The sequence below is a fragment of the Triturus cristatus genome, chromosome 5_1, assembly GCF_964204655.1.
Source record: "Triturus cristatus chromosome 5_1, aTriCri1.1, whole genome shotgun sequence".
Classification (NCBI taxonomy): Eukaryota; Metazoa; Chordata; class Amphibia; order Caudata; family Salamandridae; genus Triturus; species Triturus cristatus.
Window position 1 is genome coordinate 656,121,427 of NC_140587.1, and position 18,996 is coordinate 656,140,422.

General features: G+C 45.3%; 1 long non-coding RNA gene across 1 annotated transcript in view; it reads right to left on the reverse strand.

Moving 5' to 3' along the window:
• Positions 1-776: 776 nt before the first annotated feature.
• LOC146831340 (uncharacterized) overlaps positions 777-18,996 on the reverse strand; it is a 93,445-nt gene continuing 75,225 nt past the window's right edge. The window contains exons 3-4 of the long non-coding RNA XR_014961270.1: positions 6,803-6,873; positions 777-1,313 (exon numbers count right to left, since the gene is read on the reverse strand). This is a non-coding gene — a long non-coding RNA (uncharacterized LOC146831340). The remainder of the gene's footprint in view (positions 1,314-6,802; positions 6,874-18,996) is intronic.

Here is an 18,996-nt window from a genome sequence, read left to right on the forward strand (position 1 = left end):
GTATTGCCATGGTTTTAATGTGTTTTCAAGTTTAATGGCTTTAATTAACTATGCACTTTATTAATAAATCTGAGTAAAGTAGAATTTTACGGTAGCTACTTAAGGGTTGCAGATTGGTCGGGAGAGAAGGCAGAGTGCAAAATAATTTAAATGTTATGCTGGACTCGTTGAAGGCCAGCACAGCACAACAGCAGCATCACTCAGCGCCATCACAGCATCACTCAGGGCCACCACAGCATCACTCAGCGCCACCACAGCATCACTCAGCGACACCACAGCATCACTCAGCGCCACCACAGCATCACTCAGCGCCACCACAGCATCACTCAACGCCACCACAGCATCATTCAGGGCCACCACAGCATCATTCAGGGCCACCACAGCATCACTCACGGCCACCACAGCATCACTCAGCACCACATCAGTATCACTCAGCATCACCTTTGCACTAGTACACCACCACATAATCATCACTCAGCAAGACCTGAGTATCATTCAGCATCACCTCAGCATCGACTCCACACCAGTCACCACCACCACTACCACCTCAGCATCACTCAGCACCACCTAAGCCTGCTCTCGGATTCTGGCATCTGTTGATTCTCCCCTAGCGTCTGGCCGCTGTTACTGTTATAATACAGGTACTAGTTCCCAACCTTCACCCTCCGATTGTTTATGCCCCCTCAAAAAAATGCTTTAAAAAACAACCATTGGAAGAGGCAGAAAAAAGTTGCCAGCATTGCAAGAACAAAAGAAAACTGAGGAAATGTTTTATTGTAAATACTTTTTTTAATATGGTCGTTCAGTTGTACATAATGCCTTCTTGGTCATATATAAGGAAACAAAAATGCTTCTGACACTTTTTTATTATAACTTTTCAGCATGCTGCACATCAGCCACACTTCTCTACAGCACAGCTTAAAGACATTGGCAAAGTCAATAGCTCTGGCTAAACACTTATAAGGCCCCAAAGGCGAGACCTATTGGCTATGCCAATGCTTGTTTTAGTCCTGTATGCTAATACCATCTGGAGATGTTCTTACAAATATGAAACATATAAACTATAGAACTTTCAGCGAATAAATGAACTAGTATGCACAATGCAAGGCAGTAAAAGGGACCTTGATAATTTTTCAAAACATAGGCAACAGGAGAAAATTAATCGACTGCAAAGTAATCATAACAGTGGAAATAAACCATTACACATCAACTTGACTGTGCTGTGCAGAGCCTGTGGGTAGAAGATGCATGCATGGGAGAAGGCAAGAGTGGGAGACAGCAATGGCATCCATCTTGTCTGCGATGGCATATAACTGGAAAATGAGGCAAAAGTAAAACACATTAATAAACACACTTTTATACATCATACAAAATTAATTTCAAATATAATCATGTTATTACAGCCTATCTGTGCAAAATTGAATTTGAACAAGTTATTGTAATCATTCTTCTTTTTTTTTTATATAACAAATTTTATTGATATTTTTGGCAGTACATCACGGCCAGGGTGGCCATTACATGCATCAAATTAGAATATATTACAGAATAGTACAGATAATTCAAAACATCAGCAAAGGCATAAAGGAAAACTACTAAGGCAACTCTGACACAGGCAATGCACCTCACCCCACCCCGTGAAGAATACATGTCGAGTTTGTTTAGGTGGCAGGGTCTGCTTGTCGTGGGAATGTTTATGGCAGTGTGAGTGTATTTCCTGCTCGATGGAAGATGCTGGGGATTGTGCAGGGGCAGCTCTATGCCCCTGTATTCTGCCCAGCGTGACCAGATCTTATGTTTTTGTGGGCAGCACTGCACGCTGAACACTGCTATTTCCGTCCCCATGCATCTGTCCATGGCACGCTTCCAACCACCCACTGATGGTGGAGAGGTCCCCTTCCAGTGCTGGGCTATGTCCCGCATAACCAATGTGAGCCCCAGGAATAAGAGTTGTTGCTTATATCTGTTTCCCCCAATCCCATCTGTGCTGTGTAATAGGAACAGTTAGGGATCCAGGGTAAGTCGCTGAAGTGCCCTACTGCTCCACACTGTATGTAGAAAGGTCCCCTCCTCTATGCACATATTTAAACTGGATTAGGCGGTATCGTGTTGCGATAGTGGCACAGAGGGGTCTTGCCAGGGCCTCGGTCCAGTTGTACGCCGTGAGATCTGGAATGTCCGCTTCCCATGTCGTACGTAGCGTGCCTAATGTAGTTTGCCTAAGTGTGATCAGTGTTTGGTAAATTTGTCTAATAATGTTGGTGCCCAGGTCTCCCATCATCAAACGCCTCTCCAGTGGGTGAAACTCCGGCAAATCCACCAAGGACCGGATATATGGTGTCAGTGCATGCCTAAGCTGTAAACATCTATAGAATGGGATGCGGTGGAGATGATAGTCTATTTTTAATCGTTATTATTAATGCAAAAAATTAAAAACCCCGAAAATAATTTAACACAGTCGTAGGACATTCCTCCCTTAAGAATCAAAATGATCACTAAGGGCAGGTAGCTATCTCTGTGCGTAAATATCTATGGGCCAGATGCATCATGCATTTTGCTCCTCGCTAACGGGCCGATTCGCAGAATCACTCGTTTGCGATTGCAAAAAATGCATTCCTGATGCAGCAAACCCAATTTTGTGATTAATCGCAAAATGGGTTTGCGATTCGCTATTTGGAAGGGGTGTATTTAGGGTGTCCCTTGCAAATAGCGAAACCTAACGGTATGCATGAATGTTTTGTGATCGTGAATGCAGTCGCCAAACATTCGCATTTCACCACCTACTTCAAGTAGGTGGTAACGCATTTGCAAATAGGATGGGGTCCCCAAGGGACCCCTTCCCCTTTGTGAATGTTAGTAAAATCATTTTGTAAGAGCAGGCAGTGGTCCCACGGATCACTGCCCCCTCCTAAAACATGAAAAGAAAGCAATTCTTTTCTTTTTTTAAACGCATACCGTTTTCCTTTAAGGAAAAGGGGCTTCATTTCAGAAAAAAATAATTGCTTTATTTTGCGATTCCTATGGGGGTCGCGTCTACCTCATTAATATTCATGAGGTAGGTCATTTACGATCCCCTAGGAATCCCTAAAAGTGTTAAACACACTTTCATGCATTCCGTTTTGCGATTTCCTAATTGCGAATCACAAAGATTTGCAATTAGGAAACCACAAAACAGGACCTTCATACATCTGGCCCTATATCATCTTTCAAATGTCCATCTGAGGCTTCATTGTGCACTCGGTTGTTAGGTGTCTGGTAATCAAATTCCAGGGAATTCATCTGGATCATGGTGTTCATTGTCCGCTTAGTTCTCCTCTCGGTCGTACTCCAACTTTCACCTCATGGCACTCTGTTCTAGTCTGTTCTAGTATAAAGTGTAGGATGTTGTCTGCCATGGTCGGAAGAGCTCTTGCCGATCAACTTGGACTCTTTGGACATTCTTCCATTTTATATACCTTGGGGCAGATTTACAAGCCCCTTGAGCCACTTTTGCGTCACTTTCCCCATGTTTAAAATGACGTAAAAGTGGCGCAAGTGCCTTGTAAATAAGCTCCTCTGAATATAGAAAGCAGAATATCAAACACCCAGAATACCAGGGACAAAGTGTAAAAACTCAAATATCAACAGGTAAGTTGGTCTGGATTTTCTATATCAAACTCCACATATATGTACCCACATGGGACATGTAGGACATATATCTTAAAGATATGCAGATGTGGAGTTAGGACTAGTAAATCTACACTTCTGGGGGTCGATATTCAGTAGTATCTGGTCACACTCCTTTCCTTTAGGCACTCTCCTTAATTCAATGCCTCCTTTCCAGGGGCACTACATTGCGCCACTGTTTTTGGGGAAAAGGTTGCTGAATGAATAGAAAATTGTTTTATTATGCTATCACATTATTTATATTACAAGACGTTACGTTATGCTATGTTTACGTTACGTTACCTCATGTTACGTTATGTTAAGTTACTTCCCACAACTGAGAGATCTTTGCAAAACGTATAAAGGACGATGTTGGGCTCTTCTGAGTCCTTGAGCATTAGAGCAGATGGTGTGGCCCGCTTCGCAGATTTTACACTCATGGTAGACAGGTTTTAAGGAGGAGATCAGGGCGTTGCTCATCACTCACTGTCAACAGCAAGGCAGATAAAGCACAAACTGGGTGTGGCCAAACCTGTGCCTATCAGGACCAGCATATAAAAGACGAGCTTTGGGTTCAATGAAAGTTGTTTGGTAGCTGTTACTTAGGGTGTGGTACAACATTGACTATCATGTGAAGTGAAAAACAGCAGAAGACATGTAGTTATATAACAGCAGGTTTCCTGCTTAACCACTGAAAAAAGAGGTCCAAGATGCCGGAGACCAAAGATTCCATCATTGACAGGGTTTTCAGGAAGAAGAGAAAGCATACCATGAATGCATGCCTGGCATCGGGCACGGCCATTACATCCATGAGCAGATTGGAATGGTTCAAGCCCCATCACCCTGCACCATGGAGTGCCCACAGAGCCTGTCGGCCACGTGCCACAATAGGGAAAATTGCAAGGGGGGGGAGTTAAGAGCCGAAGAAGGAGGTGCAGACTGATGCAAGACAGACATTACCAGTTGTTCTGTATCGACGTCCGCACCCCTATGCAGCTGTCTTCATCAGCCTGGCCCAGTTAATAATCACTGATATCAGAATAAAGTCAAGTTTAATTAAATATGACACCTCAATTTACCCTCGCCTCATATGTTAACTTCCCATGCAAGATCTTTTTGGGAAATCAGCCACAAAATAAGACTTAAAGCCCTTTCAATCATCTCCACCTATGTTATGAACAAGAGCATATTTTCTTGGGAACATACATCCTAGTCTTCAGTTTTTTCCTTGATGAATTATGTTCAATCAGATCTCTGAAATATGAGTGAGGATGCAGTCTACTTCCTTGCCTAATGCCTATGCCACGAGAGTGCTGTGCTCCGTGCCAACGTACCTTTGCAATGTGGCACCATGACCCAGCACAACTAATTTGGCTGCACGTAGGACTCGGCACCAGGCGTCCAAATCAATGTTATTGTTATCCCGAACATGTCCGATCTCACTGTGAAGCTGCAGGCTGTCGCCCTGTTCCCAAAGAGAAGTGCCGTGTGCTTAAGGCATGAATGCCTCCCAAAAGAAGGGCATTTTGTTCACGTGGGAAAGGTAGCCGCCCTGTTTTCTTGCTTTTCCGGACTGCAGAGGACTGTGTGATGTGATACATCCCTGAGAGCCGTAACAGGGCAAAGTAGTGACTGAATGCTGGCAGAGAAATAAATATTTACTTCATTTGTAAACAGAAAGCGCTAGCGTTTTGTGCAGAAAAATAGATCAGATTAAATGATGCCAAACCAACCTTCTAGCTGCGAAACGTGGGTGCCCGGAAGAGATCAAAGGAGGCCCGTCCCCTGGTACGTGAGGAAAACTGGGGAAAGTACTATGGACGGAAGACGCTCATAAAACGAAGAGTCGAGTGTTTATCATTGTTTACAATACAGCTTTGTTTGGGCAGAGAGCGACTCAGTCAGTGCACAGCGTCGCCAGGGAGTTGGTGTCACTAATTACTGTATTATGAAAGTAGGAAATGGAAAATAAACCCTCAAGCGTACGCGTTACAATAAAAGAGCTGTACACTCCAGGAAAGAGTGGCTCTTAAAATCAGTCAGCACAGGAGTTAGGGCACTTGTAGGCAAACTAACAGGTATTGTAATAAACTGCTCACACCGAATGATACAGATTTGTAGATATCTTTATCTGTGACAACCTCCTTGAATAGGCCCTTAGCGGGTGAGCACCAAGGTACCGACAGCATCAGCTGTGCCTTGGTGATCGGATGTATGTCGTTACAACGCATGCTTTTACAACGCATGCTGTTACAACGAATTTTTTACAACGCAAATGCTGTGACAACGCAAGTCTTTACAACGCAAGTCTTTACATCGACTTGCAGTAGATGGCGTGCTAACATTAAAAAAGGGTAATTTACTATTCTAACTCCAGTCCACGTTGCAGTAGGGAAGGTGTTTGGAAAGTAAACTACACTATTTTTAATGTTAGCACGCCATCTAGTGCAAGTCGATGTAAAGACTTGCGTTGTAATGGCATGCGTTGTCACAGCATTTGCGTTGTAATAGTTTCGTTGTAATGGTAGTGCGTTGTAAAAGTTGCGTTGTAAAGGTTGTTCCCCTTGGTGATCCATCTCCCCACGTTCCAAGTCTGCCGATATAATCAACATGGACTATGGAACAGCAAAGAAAGAGCATTGCACCGCTCTGCCTTCCTAAAACACCAACGATATGAACGCAACGAACATGCATTACATACATCCCCTCTTTTCATAAAAAACAAAAAACAAAACAAAAAAAGTACAATCATATGCTTCTACAGTTTTTGGTTTCCTTATTAATTTTCCATTTGTAATAGTTCTAATACTTTCTTCTGCTCAAGACGTATTTCTTTCCCTCTATTCCCTTCCGTTAATAAACCAGTCAATAAATCAGACCGAAATGTTAAAGCATGGAAGTCATGAGCAGGCAATTCCCTTTGGTTTTCAAAATCACTACTCCTGGTGTCTAAACATAAATAATTACTAACTGGTACTAATTCACATCCAGGAGCGTGTTTCATACCAAAACTACAATGTCTTTCAACAGCAGTACCACTTCCATGCGACATCCTGCCATCTTCCAATTTCACAGTATTTTTTATAACTTTAACAATTTTCATTCTGAGAAAAAAGAATGTGAATTTTCACCACTTCAGCACTACCTCTTACCAACTTACCACTCTTTATCCATCAAGGGTAACCTTGAAATATGGAATGCACCCACTCATGAAGGTAGATGGACTCTCCCCTATAAAATAAAGAAGATTTACTGCATATGGCCACCGCATTCTCTTTAATTCCTTGTTCCAAATTGTGTTGCCATTATTAGCCAGCTGTATTATTGCTTTTATTACTCTGCTATCCGTTTCCACAATAACTAATAGGAAGGTAAAGTGCAGAAAATGTCTGTGTAATACCATTATGATTCGAAAAATGTATCATCTCTTCAGATTTGAATTGTACACCAGTATCTAAAATAATAGATGCAGGAGATTCTTCTCTTAAAAAGACTTCATCTAAGAATTTGATTTCATTTTTTGTGTGAACTTTATCTACTATGCACGATTCAATCTATCTTGAAAACCTAACAATCAACACAATGCTGCATTTGCTACTTAGATCATGCCATGATATAGTTTCCATAATATCCACAGCTATATATTCTCAAGATAAGTTGCGTTGCGGACAACCTAACCAGCTCATGGGCGGGTTTAAGGTTTTGTGTGGCCTATTGCTTTCTCACAGTCTATGCATGACCCAACAAATCTTTCTGACACAAGGTCAATTTCGGGCCACCGATATTGGTCTTTTACATTGCGGTCAGTGAGAGTAAAAGCAGAGTGTCCTTCATGATAAAGAGCAATAATTATCTTTCTGATTCCAGTTGGGCGAATTCTGCACTCGATTGGTTTCTTACTTCCCCCAAATACTCTCAAATTCTCTTTTAGATCTACTTTATCATTTTATCATTTTAGCACTGCCAATTTGAAACACTCCTGCTATACAGTACTCAATCCATGGGTCCATGTCAGTCTCTTTAAGAGGTAAAGCCAGCCTACTTAAAAGAACAGCTGCAACATTCTTTGCTGCAGGAACACACTGGGCCATATATCTAATATCCTGCAACCACACAAAAACTCTGGCAATTCTTGCAGAAGCCCTAAATAATGCTTCTATGGATAACAGTTGTATTAAATGATTGCGATCACACCTTAAAATAAAATTTCTTCCTCACAAAATGTTTCCAAAATGTTCAAGTGCTCACACAAACTAATGTCTCAATCTCTATAACAGAGCACTTTCTTCTGTTGATGAAAATGAACAAGAGGCAACAGCAAGTATCACCTCTTTACTAGGCTTATTAATTTGTACATCACCTAACCCTTTGCCACTTGCATCAGTTGTTAAAAAAATAATGGTAGAGGGTTCATCAAAACCTTGTAAATTGTGTGCTTTATTGATTGGATTCTTAATTTCAATAAATATTATGGCATTCAGACCATTCAAACTTAGAGTTCCTTTCAATAATTCCCTCATATCAGATGTCTCTGCAGAGAAGTTCTCCACCAACTTTGAATACAATTCTGCCAACTCAGAAATGGTATAAGGCCATCCTTTGCTTGTGGAAGAACCTTTAGCAATAGCTATAATCAGGCTCACCAGTAGTAGCGACTACGGTGAGAACGGCCGCAAAGCAAAAGTCAGGCAGTGTCGAAAGCCTGACTGTGGGTGGGGCTCCTATAAGCAGAAGGAGAGCCCCGTGTGGTTGCTAAGGCCGGAAGTGTGCCTACAGCCTCTGGGGCGACGACTGGAGCCATTGAGAGCTCCGGACGCTGAGGGCAGAATGTGCCTGCAACCGGAAGTCAGGCGGCTGTTGCGTACTTGTGGGCGAGGTGTTCGACGCGCTTTCAATGCGGCTGAGAAGGCACTGGCATCTCTACTTCGGAAGTTTGGCCAATGGCAGTCTGGGAGATCCTGGAGGATCCCGGACGCGCCGCAACGTTGGTGCAGGAGCTTTTTGATTTGTCTGCACTGGGGAAAGCAGCACTCCCCCTCTCCCAGCTCGTAACGAAAAGAAGAACCAGGTGAGGAGCTGAGTCGGGGTCATCACGCAGGGCCAGGGTAGCAGCTGCCCCGAATGGTAGTAAAAAGCTGCCGGAGTAATACATGGCCCCACAGCCCTACTTCTGGGGCAAAGGCCTTGCTGTGGATCTTGGAAGCTCGGGGTAAACCTCGAAGGAGGCCCCCAAGCCTTGGTGGAGGAAGGAACCTCCACAGAAATCACCACGCAGTCCAGGTGGTGAGCACGGAGGCGCTGGGACTGCCGATTGGAGGTCAGTGGGCTCCTAGAGATATTGTTGCATATGAGCAATTACATTTATGCCTGAGAAGGGCTAAGGAGATGTGCACTGTGGCAGGTGTTACTATGGTGCACGGCTGTTGATGTTATGCATAATGTGTTATGCTCAGGGTGACCCCTACTGTAAGGCTTCTGCTGAGGGAATGTAATGTGCTTTAGTGCACAGGTGATGTGTGCACCTTATAACTGATTATGGTGCACCGTTGCTGATTACGCTTTGCAATGTTGCCAGTAGTTACTGGTTGTCTTCTCTAACTATGAGTTGTGATGTTATGACAGTGCCCGATTGGCCCTGTGGTGTATGTAATCTCTGTAAAGTCATGCCAGGTGGCACAGTGTATATATGTGAATATGTTCTAATGTGTTTTAAGGATAATACAAAGGCTATTTTCACATAACCTTGTGTGGAGTTTCTTTGTATTGTGCCTAGTGTGTTGCTGCTGTGTAAGTGTGTTGCGCAAAAGCTTTACAAATTGCCTCTGGGATAAGCCTCACAGCTTTTCCAAGTTACCAAGGGGATGAGCAGGGGTTATCTTCGGTTTGTAACTCCCTTGCCTTGACTAGTGTGGTGGTTTCTGCCTGGCTTAGGCGCATGCCCTAGCCAACCAGAAATCTCATTTCTAACAGACCCCCATAACTTTTTATCCACATAAGGTATCCATGCCAATTTTTTTCCCAACGTTCTGGGGATTTTAAAGGTATCCAATGTAAGTGTATTCCCCTGAAGGGAACCAAGATATTAGTCAAAATACAGCTACATTTTGGGGGTTTGGGAAAAATGGGAAAAAAGTACTGCAGAAGAAAGCGTCTGTCTTTGTTTTTCCCTCAAATGGCATCAGCCATTTGCGGGAAAGCACCCTCTTCCCAGGTTTCAGGAACAGGCAGACTTGAAACAGAAAACCAAATTTTGCAACACAGTTTTGGCATTTTACAGGGACATAGCCCATGTTTCCCATTTTTGTGCTTTCAATCTCCTTCCAGTTAGTGGTAGAAATGAGTGTGAAACCAATGGTGGATGCCGGAAAGATATACGTTTCTGAAAAGTAGACTATTCAGAATTCACCAAGGCATCATTTGTGTAGATACTTCAAGGTTTTCCTATAGAAAGTTACAGTTGAAATAAAAAAAAAACTTGAAATTGAGTTAAAAAAACAGCCATTTGTCCTACATTTTCACATGTAACCTCTGATTATGGCATATTTTCAAAAGCAATATACTGTTACATCCGCTGAACCCTTTTGGTAGCGAGGATATATAGGGCTTGTAGGTTCTCCAAGAAGCCAAGGTACCAAGAGCCAAACACTGAGCTACACCTTGCAATGGTTTTTCATTGTGTACCGGGTATACAGCAACTCATTGGGTAAAAAGAAGAGGTTAGTTGGTTTATCCAATGGCTTTTAAAAAGGGTAAGTAGTGATTGTTTTACCAGATGGGATAGTAGTTGCTTTCAGGCTGGGTGCTTCTGTATTGGGTGGGGAGGGCAATTGTCAAGAGGCAGCATATGGCCATTTTTTTAAGGGACTGGGAGTAAAGGGGGCGGGTGGATAAGATTAGAGGAATATGAGACGAATTGTGAAGTGAAAATGTTTGAGAAATCAGTGGTTGTCAGCATGATTTGGGTGCTAAATGAGGGTTCAAGGAGAGATTAAATGGTCCTGGTAAGTTGGTGGAGATAGGTGTGTAGAAAGTATATCAACATTCAAAGGTACATAGATTTGATCTGATCAACGCCAGAGGTAAAGGCATCAATAGACTATTATATACGCAAGAAGTTTAAGTGTTAACATTTTAAACCATTTAAGGAGGTGAATGTAGGTTCATAGTAAGAAGGACAGTGGCCTTGAATAAACAGCAAGGGGCATATTTATTGGATTGGTGGTGCAGGGCAGTGAAGCAAGTTCCCTTGCTGTGTTGCCCTGTGCCACTGGGAAAGGGCAAGAATGCACCGTAATTATCCAATACAGTTAATACCTGCCCTTTTCCTCTGCACTGACGCTGTTTTGGCGACCTAGCACCAACGCAGGCACCCTTGCACCTTATTGCAAGTGCCTGTGTTGTCAGCAGTATTGTTTGTGTGCAGGAGAGGGGACCTTTCTGCACAAAAACAACCCATAGAATGCAGCACACATAGAAAGAGAAACAAAGAGGAGAAATAAAGATGTTTCGTCTCGTTAACCCTCACCTCAGTAGGCAAGATTATGACATATTCCCAGGTTTACAAGTCCTAAAACTGGGAAAGTGTCAAAAACCAAGGGAGCTGAGTGGGAACACGAAGCACAACACCCATGCAATGCCTCTCTTGCGCTGAGTAAGGCAACACAGCGATCAGAGCTGCCTTGCCTTACTCCATATTTATGAGGCAATTCAAAGCCATGCAAAGTGGCTTTGCGTGGCCTCATGAATATGAATTGGGTGTTTGTGCCTCCATTGCCTCACAAAGAGTGATTCTACACTTCCCAATGGGCTCAGAAATATGCCCCCAAGTGTCTGAAGATGCTATTTTAGGTTTCATGAATTGAAGTCAAAGTAACGAACTTAATTGAACAGTCATTTAAATAAGGAATTGGGACAGTAGAGATTACAGAAAATCGAATTTGAAAAAAGTCCAGCAAGAGGCGGGTAGATGGAGAAAATGTGCCCCAGGATGAGTATGTTAGGTTAATTGATACAGAGTAGAAAAGATATTCTGACTGTAAGTCAGGAGATATTTCTAGTTGCATTAGAGAGTGCATTGGGATATCTCTCCACACATTACCATGTCCAATTAATTCATAACATACATTGTGTAATCATTGTCATATATTATGTAATTTTATGATATTTAATTAAAGTTTCAATTGTATTGTTGGTATTTTCTCTGTATTTGAGGTTGTGAGATCTGTGTGGCAGGTTATTGAATCTGTTGAACACAAATGAACTGCCTTACCTTTTAGAATATTCATTCGCATGTATGTGCTAGGTCGTAGAACCCTCTGGGTCTCTTACAATTTGGAGACTCTAAGCGTCTGCAGTGAGTATGGTGTGGGGAGCAAAGTTTGTTTATTGAACAAAATCTAGGGACATATATTTACATTTATAGTATTGGAAGCTTCTTTAACACTGTGGGGCCAATTCACCAAGGCATGTAAGAGTACATGAAACAGTACTCCAGTACATACACTTACAAGACTTTATGAATTGGCCCCACAACATCACAAATGGAAATACAATTGGAAAATGGGGGTCATATTCATATACAGTTAGAATAAATAGAAAGGACTGTTTGCAACTTCACAAATAGGGAGTGAGACATTTCAGGGGAAATTCACAAATGGGCGCACAAATATATACTATGTACGCCTGTAGTACTACTTTTCGTAGTTATAAATGTTTTTGTGACTCAGCCACAACAGTGTTTAGGAACATTAAAATAAAGGACAATTTGGCAGCTGGCAGGAAGAACACCGCTAGGAGCTCTGTGCAGGCCCATAGCTCTTGCAATATTCACCTCTAGCCCTCAGATATGTGGCCCTGATCTCCCACCCTCTAGTCTCTCCCTACACAGGCAGTAAGAAATGCCACGAGGAGATGCTGAGTTTTTACAGCTGGAAAGATTTACCTCAGTCCTTGGAAGAATGGTAGAGCAGCCAAAGCTACCTTCCTATCCGAACCTCTTGCTGTGCTTTCTGCTCATCACTGGCCTCTCGCTGTGACCCGGCCATGCCCGTTCCACTGGGGAAGCATAACAGTGTGCTGAGGGAGGTCTAGAGCATGGGTACTCACAAACTTTCTCTCGGGGGCCAAGTTTACACTGTGGTTTGTGGCCGAGGGCTGCACCGGTGGGGTCAGTGGGGGAGGGGGACGGGTCTAGAGCAACAAAAAAACTGACCATGAGGTTGAACACAGGTCCCTGCAGCGGACGCCTTCGTCCACTGAGCCACCAGACCCGGCACACACACACACACCTCTCTCTCTCCCTCCCTCCCTCTGTCACCCTAACTCTGACTGTCTCCCTCTCTCTATCTCACTCCCTCTCTCTCACCCTCTGTCACCCTCACTCTGACTGTCTCCCTCTCTCTCCCTCTCTCTCCCTGTTTCCCTCTGTCTCCCTCCCTCTGTCTCCCTCCCTCTCCCTCCCTCTTCCTCTGTCTCCCTCCCCCTCCCTCCCTCTGTCTCTGCCTCCCTCTCTGTGTCCCTCTCCCTCTCCATCCCTCCCTGTCTCCCTCCCTCTCCTTCCCTCTGTCTCCCTCTCCCTCCCTCTCTTTGTCTCCCTCCCTCTCTTTGTCTCCCTCCCTCTCTCTGTCTCCTCTGTCTCCCTCTGTCTGTCACCCTCTGTTTCCCTTCCTCTGTCTCCCCCTCCCTCCCTCTGTCTCCCCTCCCTCTCTGACTCCCCCTCTCTCTGTCACCCTATCTCTGTCACCCTCTGTCTGCCTCCCTGTGTCTCCCTCCCTCTGTCACCTCACCTGGTGTGCGTGTGTGTCAGCTGGGGCTGAGACAGCTGCCGGGCCGCACCCGAGTACTTCACAGGTCTTTAAAAGACCACTTACATGTTAATGAGGCATTGTTGTATTTCACCACTTATTAGCGCCCCTGCATCTCCACTCTGACCTTCGCTGGAATCGCCCGGCCCCCATAGAGCACTGCTGCAACCGGCAGTGTTTGCGGACACAGGACACTCTTTAAAAAAAAAAAAAAAAAACACTGGTAGGATGTCTGCAAGGTCCGCGGGCCGCCAAGAAAGGCTTGTCGGGCCGCTGGCGGCCTGCGGGCCGTACTATGAGTACCCCTGGTCTAGAGTGTGAAGGGCTGTTGCGGCACACGGCATGCGATGGCAAACCGCCACATGGATGTGTGAAACCAGGACGTTTTTTTTTTTTTGCTATAGAAAGACTTTATTGCGTGATTAATTAAAACCTTTGCAACATAAGGAAATGGCGTCAAGTCCAAATGTACATATTCCATAAAAGTTGCCTCTTTGTAAAAAAGACACTTAAAACAATATGAGTCCATGTGTAAAGCTAAAAGAAGCCGGGGAGTTCACATTGTTACACTGATAAAAGAGTGAGACAGGTTTAAATAGAAAGGTTTGTTAATTTAACTAGACACCTGCGATTCCTAGCCCAATCGTGACTGCTAGGGCGTGTCCAATGGTCTCAGGTAAGAAGGTGGGATGACATTAGGGGGATGTAATCGAGGCAGGGGATTACAGGGCCTGGTAATGGCCGATTGGTTACTCAGCACTTAGCCTGCATGGTCCTGGGCCTCTATCTTCCTGGAGAAGCGGTGAATGAATTTGACCAAGGCACAATTTAGCATGATTTTAGATGGGTCAAAACAGGCAAGCACTGCTTCCCTGCAGAATCTTATATCTTTAGCAATCCACCCCCTTCGTAGCAAAGCCCTCCTATCCTCTAGAAAGGTGTGGCACGGCACAGTGCATGTATTATGTCCTCTTTTTGCTGGTTGCAAAGCCGCCACATTGCCTGTTCCTTGCCCCTTTTCCAAGCTGGGAGGTGACATGGGATAGGGATTACCCCCATCCTCAGCTTCATGAACTGTGACGTTGTCCTTTCATTTTAGGGGTTGTTTAAGAACCTCTGACGTTTCAGGTATGTGTAAGTGCATAATGTTATTCAGCCGTGTTTCCGTGCTGAGAGGCTGGCCTCATCTTCTATTAATGAAAGTCATTTTGTGCTGATTTTTGCCATCCTTTTGAATTCCTGATGGCTGGTAGTTAGGTCTCAAGTAGTGTCCAATCCAAGTGTGCTGAGTGCTTGGTTTAAGTAGTGGTTTCCTGCCCGACCTATCTTTTGTGGCCAGTTCAGTCCATAAATGGTAGGCCAGGGTACCTTCCTTTCGGGCCCTAAGCTTGTGGCAGCTTATTATAAATGCTGCCTTATGGGCCAGCGCCTGTCTACATATTCCAAATTCCAGCCTTGTTTGAGCTGGTGATGTGTGGAGGAGGGGCTGGAAACTGTTCTGTAAATCTTTGTGAGAGTTTTATCAAGTATCGCACTCTCCCGTCCTTTCAGTGCCTCACTCCCACATGTTAAGGTCGGAAGTACCTTCGCCTGCGCTACTTGGATGATTAGCGCGAGTGTGGGGCCTTTTAATTTTGTATATGCAGATCTAAGAGTCAACAATAGTGCAGTGCCCTTCTTTCTTATTTCAGTCATCTGGCTCATGTATCTACCATTGTCAGCAGTCAGCTCCTGAGGCTTGAGCCGGGAGCGAGTGAAACGCCAGTTACTGGTATTGTTTTTACTGCTTATTTGGCCACACTACATTTGTTTTAAAACCTCTGTTAACCCCTTTTTATTTTTTTAACTGATGCGCAGGGTTTTATTAGCAAACCTCTATTCATCTTCTTTTTAACTAACCTGCATCAGCTTGGGTGTTCCTCGGGCGGTGGGAGAGACTGGGATCCTTGTGCTGACTTCCCCGAGACGGTCGGAGTAGCTCCGCCATCTTGGACAGGGGGGAAGTTGGTGGTACAGTTGCCCGGCCAGACCCTCCCACACGCACATAAATGAGCACATTGCCGCGACCGCGCTAGCAGTCCGCTCCTGAGGCTTGAGCCGGGAGCGAGTGAAACGCCAGTTACTGGTATTGTTTTTATTGCTTATTTGGTGACACTACATTTGTTTTAAAACCTCTGTTAACTCCTTTTTATTTTTTTAACTGATACGCAGGGTTTTATTAGCAAACCTCTATTCATCTTCTTTTTAACTAACCTGCATCAGCTTGGGTGTTCCTCGGGCGGTGGGAGAGACTGGGATCCTTGTGCTGACTTCCCCGAGACGGTCGGAGTAGCTTCGCCATCTTGGACAGGGGGGAAGTTGGCGGTACAGTTGCCCGGCCGGACCCTCCCACACGCACATAAATGAGCACATTGCCGCGACCGCGCAGCGGGCACGCCGTTAACACACCAAAGGCAAGCCCGTCTGCGCCTCTCCGCGCCGGGCCGGCGCAGGGCGCAGGTTCTGTGGGTGCTACTATGCCTGATCCCATCGTGTATTCATGGGAAGAAATTATTGCCCTGGCTTCTACCTCTACTTGTCCGTCATCCCCATGGCTTCCTCACGAGCTGCCTTTTCATTGTAAGTCTTGCCCGTTCGAACTGTCTCCGGCACAGTGGACTTCGTGCCCCTCCGGGTTTCAGCAATTCAAATTCCTAAGCCTCAATTGCCGCTCTCTGACAAAACATCACGCTGAGGTCTTCGACCTTTTAACTGATGAATCCCCAGATGCTCTCTTTCTTACAGAGACCTGGCTTAATCAGGACGCCGTAGCAATACCCTGGCTGGCTCTCCCGCCTGGTTACATATTGAAATCTGTGAATAGGGAGGTGGGAAGAGGGGGTGGGGTGGCAATGGTAGTCAAGGAAGCTTATAGAGTCAGTTTGGAGAGTGAACCCATAGTGGGTTGTGAATGCGCTTCGTTTAAAATCGGGCTAACACACAACTTTTCATTGGCTGGTCTCCTGATCTATAGGCCCGCCGGGTCAGCAACTAGCTTTAAGGAAGAACTATTAAATAAAGTGGGTCATCTTCATTTTGAGAGCATCGAACAGGCGGAGATTGGTAGTTTCTTGGCTGACCTGGAAGCCTTTCAATTAAAGCAGTGTGTGCTTGAAGCTACTCATGTAGCCGGCCATGTCTTGGAACCAGTTATCTCTAACCTCCCTCAAATCATAATGCGCTCTCCCGTCCCACAGGCATGGACAGACCACTTTTTGGTCTCCTTCTCCCTGCAATTTCAGACTAAAGTTGACTCTAGCTGCCCTCTGAAGACCTTAAAGCGCGCCTGGCATAGGTTTAACCCAGAGATTCTCTCCGCTTGGTTATCTAGCCATCAATCACAGCTACCCGTGTGCGCTGATGCAGCGAATCAGTGTTACCAGGACTGGCTGACGGCGGGCCTGGACACTTACATCCCTGCGAAATGGGGAAGGAAAGGACGCGGGCCATCTAACCCGTGGTTTAACGAAGCCCACTCCTTAGCCAAAAAGGGTTGTAAAAGGTTGGAACGCGTTTGGAGGCGCACATATGATGTGACTGCCAAATTGGAATATCAATTAGCCCTTAAGTCATACCATAAAGAGATTCGTAGAGCACGGGCTGACTTTGTGGCCAGCAGAATTCTGGGGAGCTCCAACCCAGCCAAGACTATTTTTTCCTTACTGGGCAATATGAAGAATTCCGGTGGCAATGGGGTTTCCCCAATCACCTCCAATAACCATTGTAGTGAGCTAGCCACATATTTTATTAATAAGGTGGAACTGATTTACAAGCAGCTCCCTTGTCTGCAGAGGTGGACCCATTTGAGGGCGAGACCATGGATGGCTGTAGTCTGGAGGTATTTCCTCCTATTACGTCTCTGGAGTTTGCGGCTCTATGTTCAAAAATTAAATCAGGCTCTCCAGCTGACCCAGTGACCCCCACTCGTTTCCGTCAGCTGTATTTTTCTATCTCTGAGCTGTTCCTTGACGTGGTCAATCGGTCACTGTCTACGGCATCAGTCCCACAAGCCTGGAAACATGCCAAAGTCGTCCCCCTGTTGAAAAAATCCTCCCTAGCCACGTCTGATCCAGGAAATTTTCGGCCCATCTCGCAATTACCCTTTCTAGCCAATGTGACGGGGGCGCATGTTAACTTCATCCTGGCTGGCTTTGTTGAGCAACACGCCTTATTCGACCCCACTCAACATGGTTTTCGACCTCGGCATAGCACGGAATCTGCGCTTCTGGTTGTGTCAGAAACTATTAAAAGTCATCTAGATGTAGGCAACTCAGCGGCCTTGATCCTATTGGACTTAAGCGCCGCATTTGACACGGTATCTCACAAAATACTTTTGAAACGCCTGCAGGACATTGGGGTCAGGGACATGGCCTTGGCCTGGATTACATCATTTTTATCAGAGAGATCTTTTCAGGTCTTGGCACTTCCCTTCTCCTCACAAAAGTGTGCACTACACCAGGGAGTACCACAGGGCTCTATACTAAGCCCATTATTATTCAATCTTTATGTCAGCCCTTTGGCGGTGCTGGCCAAGGGAAGGGGGCTGTCATTGGTATCATACGCCGATGATACTCAATTGATGATAAGCTTCTCTAAGAAAAGCCCCACCAACCTAAACAACTTCAGGGGTGATTTGTTGGCTATCTCTGTCTGGATGGCAGCAAACTGCCTTCAGCTGAACTCCGGGAAATCCGAAATTCTGCTATTTGGAAAGGATAGGGAGTTATGGACGGATCTTCATTGGCCGGACCGTCTGAAGCCTGCCCCAGTCCCTAGGGACTCTGTAAAAAACCTTGGGATATGGTTTGACCGAGGGCTGACCTTCGAAAAACAAACCAAGGCCGTTGCTGGGGTCTGCTTTGGTCTCCTGCAGAGTCTTAAACCACTGCTTGGGTTTTTTCCCCCTCCGGTGCGGCAGACTATTATCCAAGCGTCTGTTCTCGCTAGATTAGACTACGGGAACTGCCTCTATTTGGGAGCTACAAGGGCCAGTGTAAACCGCCTCCAGAGGGTCCAGAATGCAGCAGCACGGATCTTGTTGTCACTACCTAAGTATTGCTCGGTCGCCCAGGTGCTACCTAAACTTCACTGGTTGCCAGTGTGTAAGCGGATTCAATTTAAAGTATTGTGTATCTCACACAAAATTCTAGCAAAGCAGGCCCGCTGTGCCTTCTGGATCTATTGGAGGCATACGTACCAGAGCGCCCTCTGCGATCTGCTGAACATGCCCTGGTCTGTGCCCCTCGAGTGTGGAGGGCCAGAGCGGGGGGGGGCGCTCGTTTCGACATCTGGCGGCTAAATTGTGGAACTCTCTCCCGACTTCTGTTAGAACTATTCCTAGCCATCTGGCTTTTCGCAAGGCCCTGAAGACGTGGCTTTTCCCCCTTTCTACCATTTAACCACGATGACTTGTTCTGGCTCTCGTTTCGGGTTCTCGCTGCTGCACTGGGACGCCTCGTTGCTGTGGCAGCCATGCGCATTACAAATCTAATAATAATAATAATAATTGTCG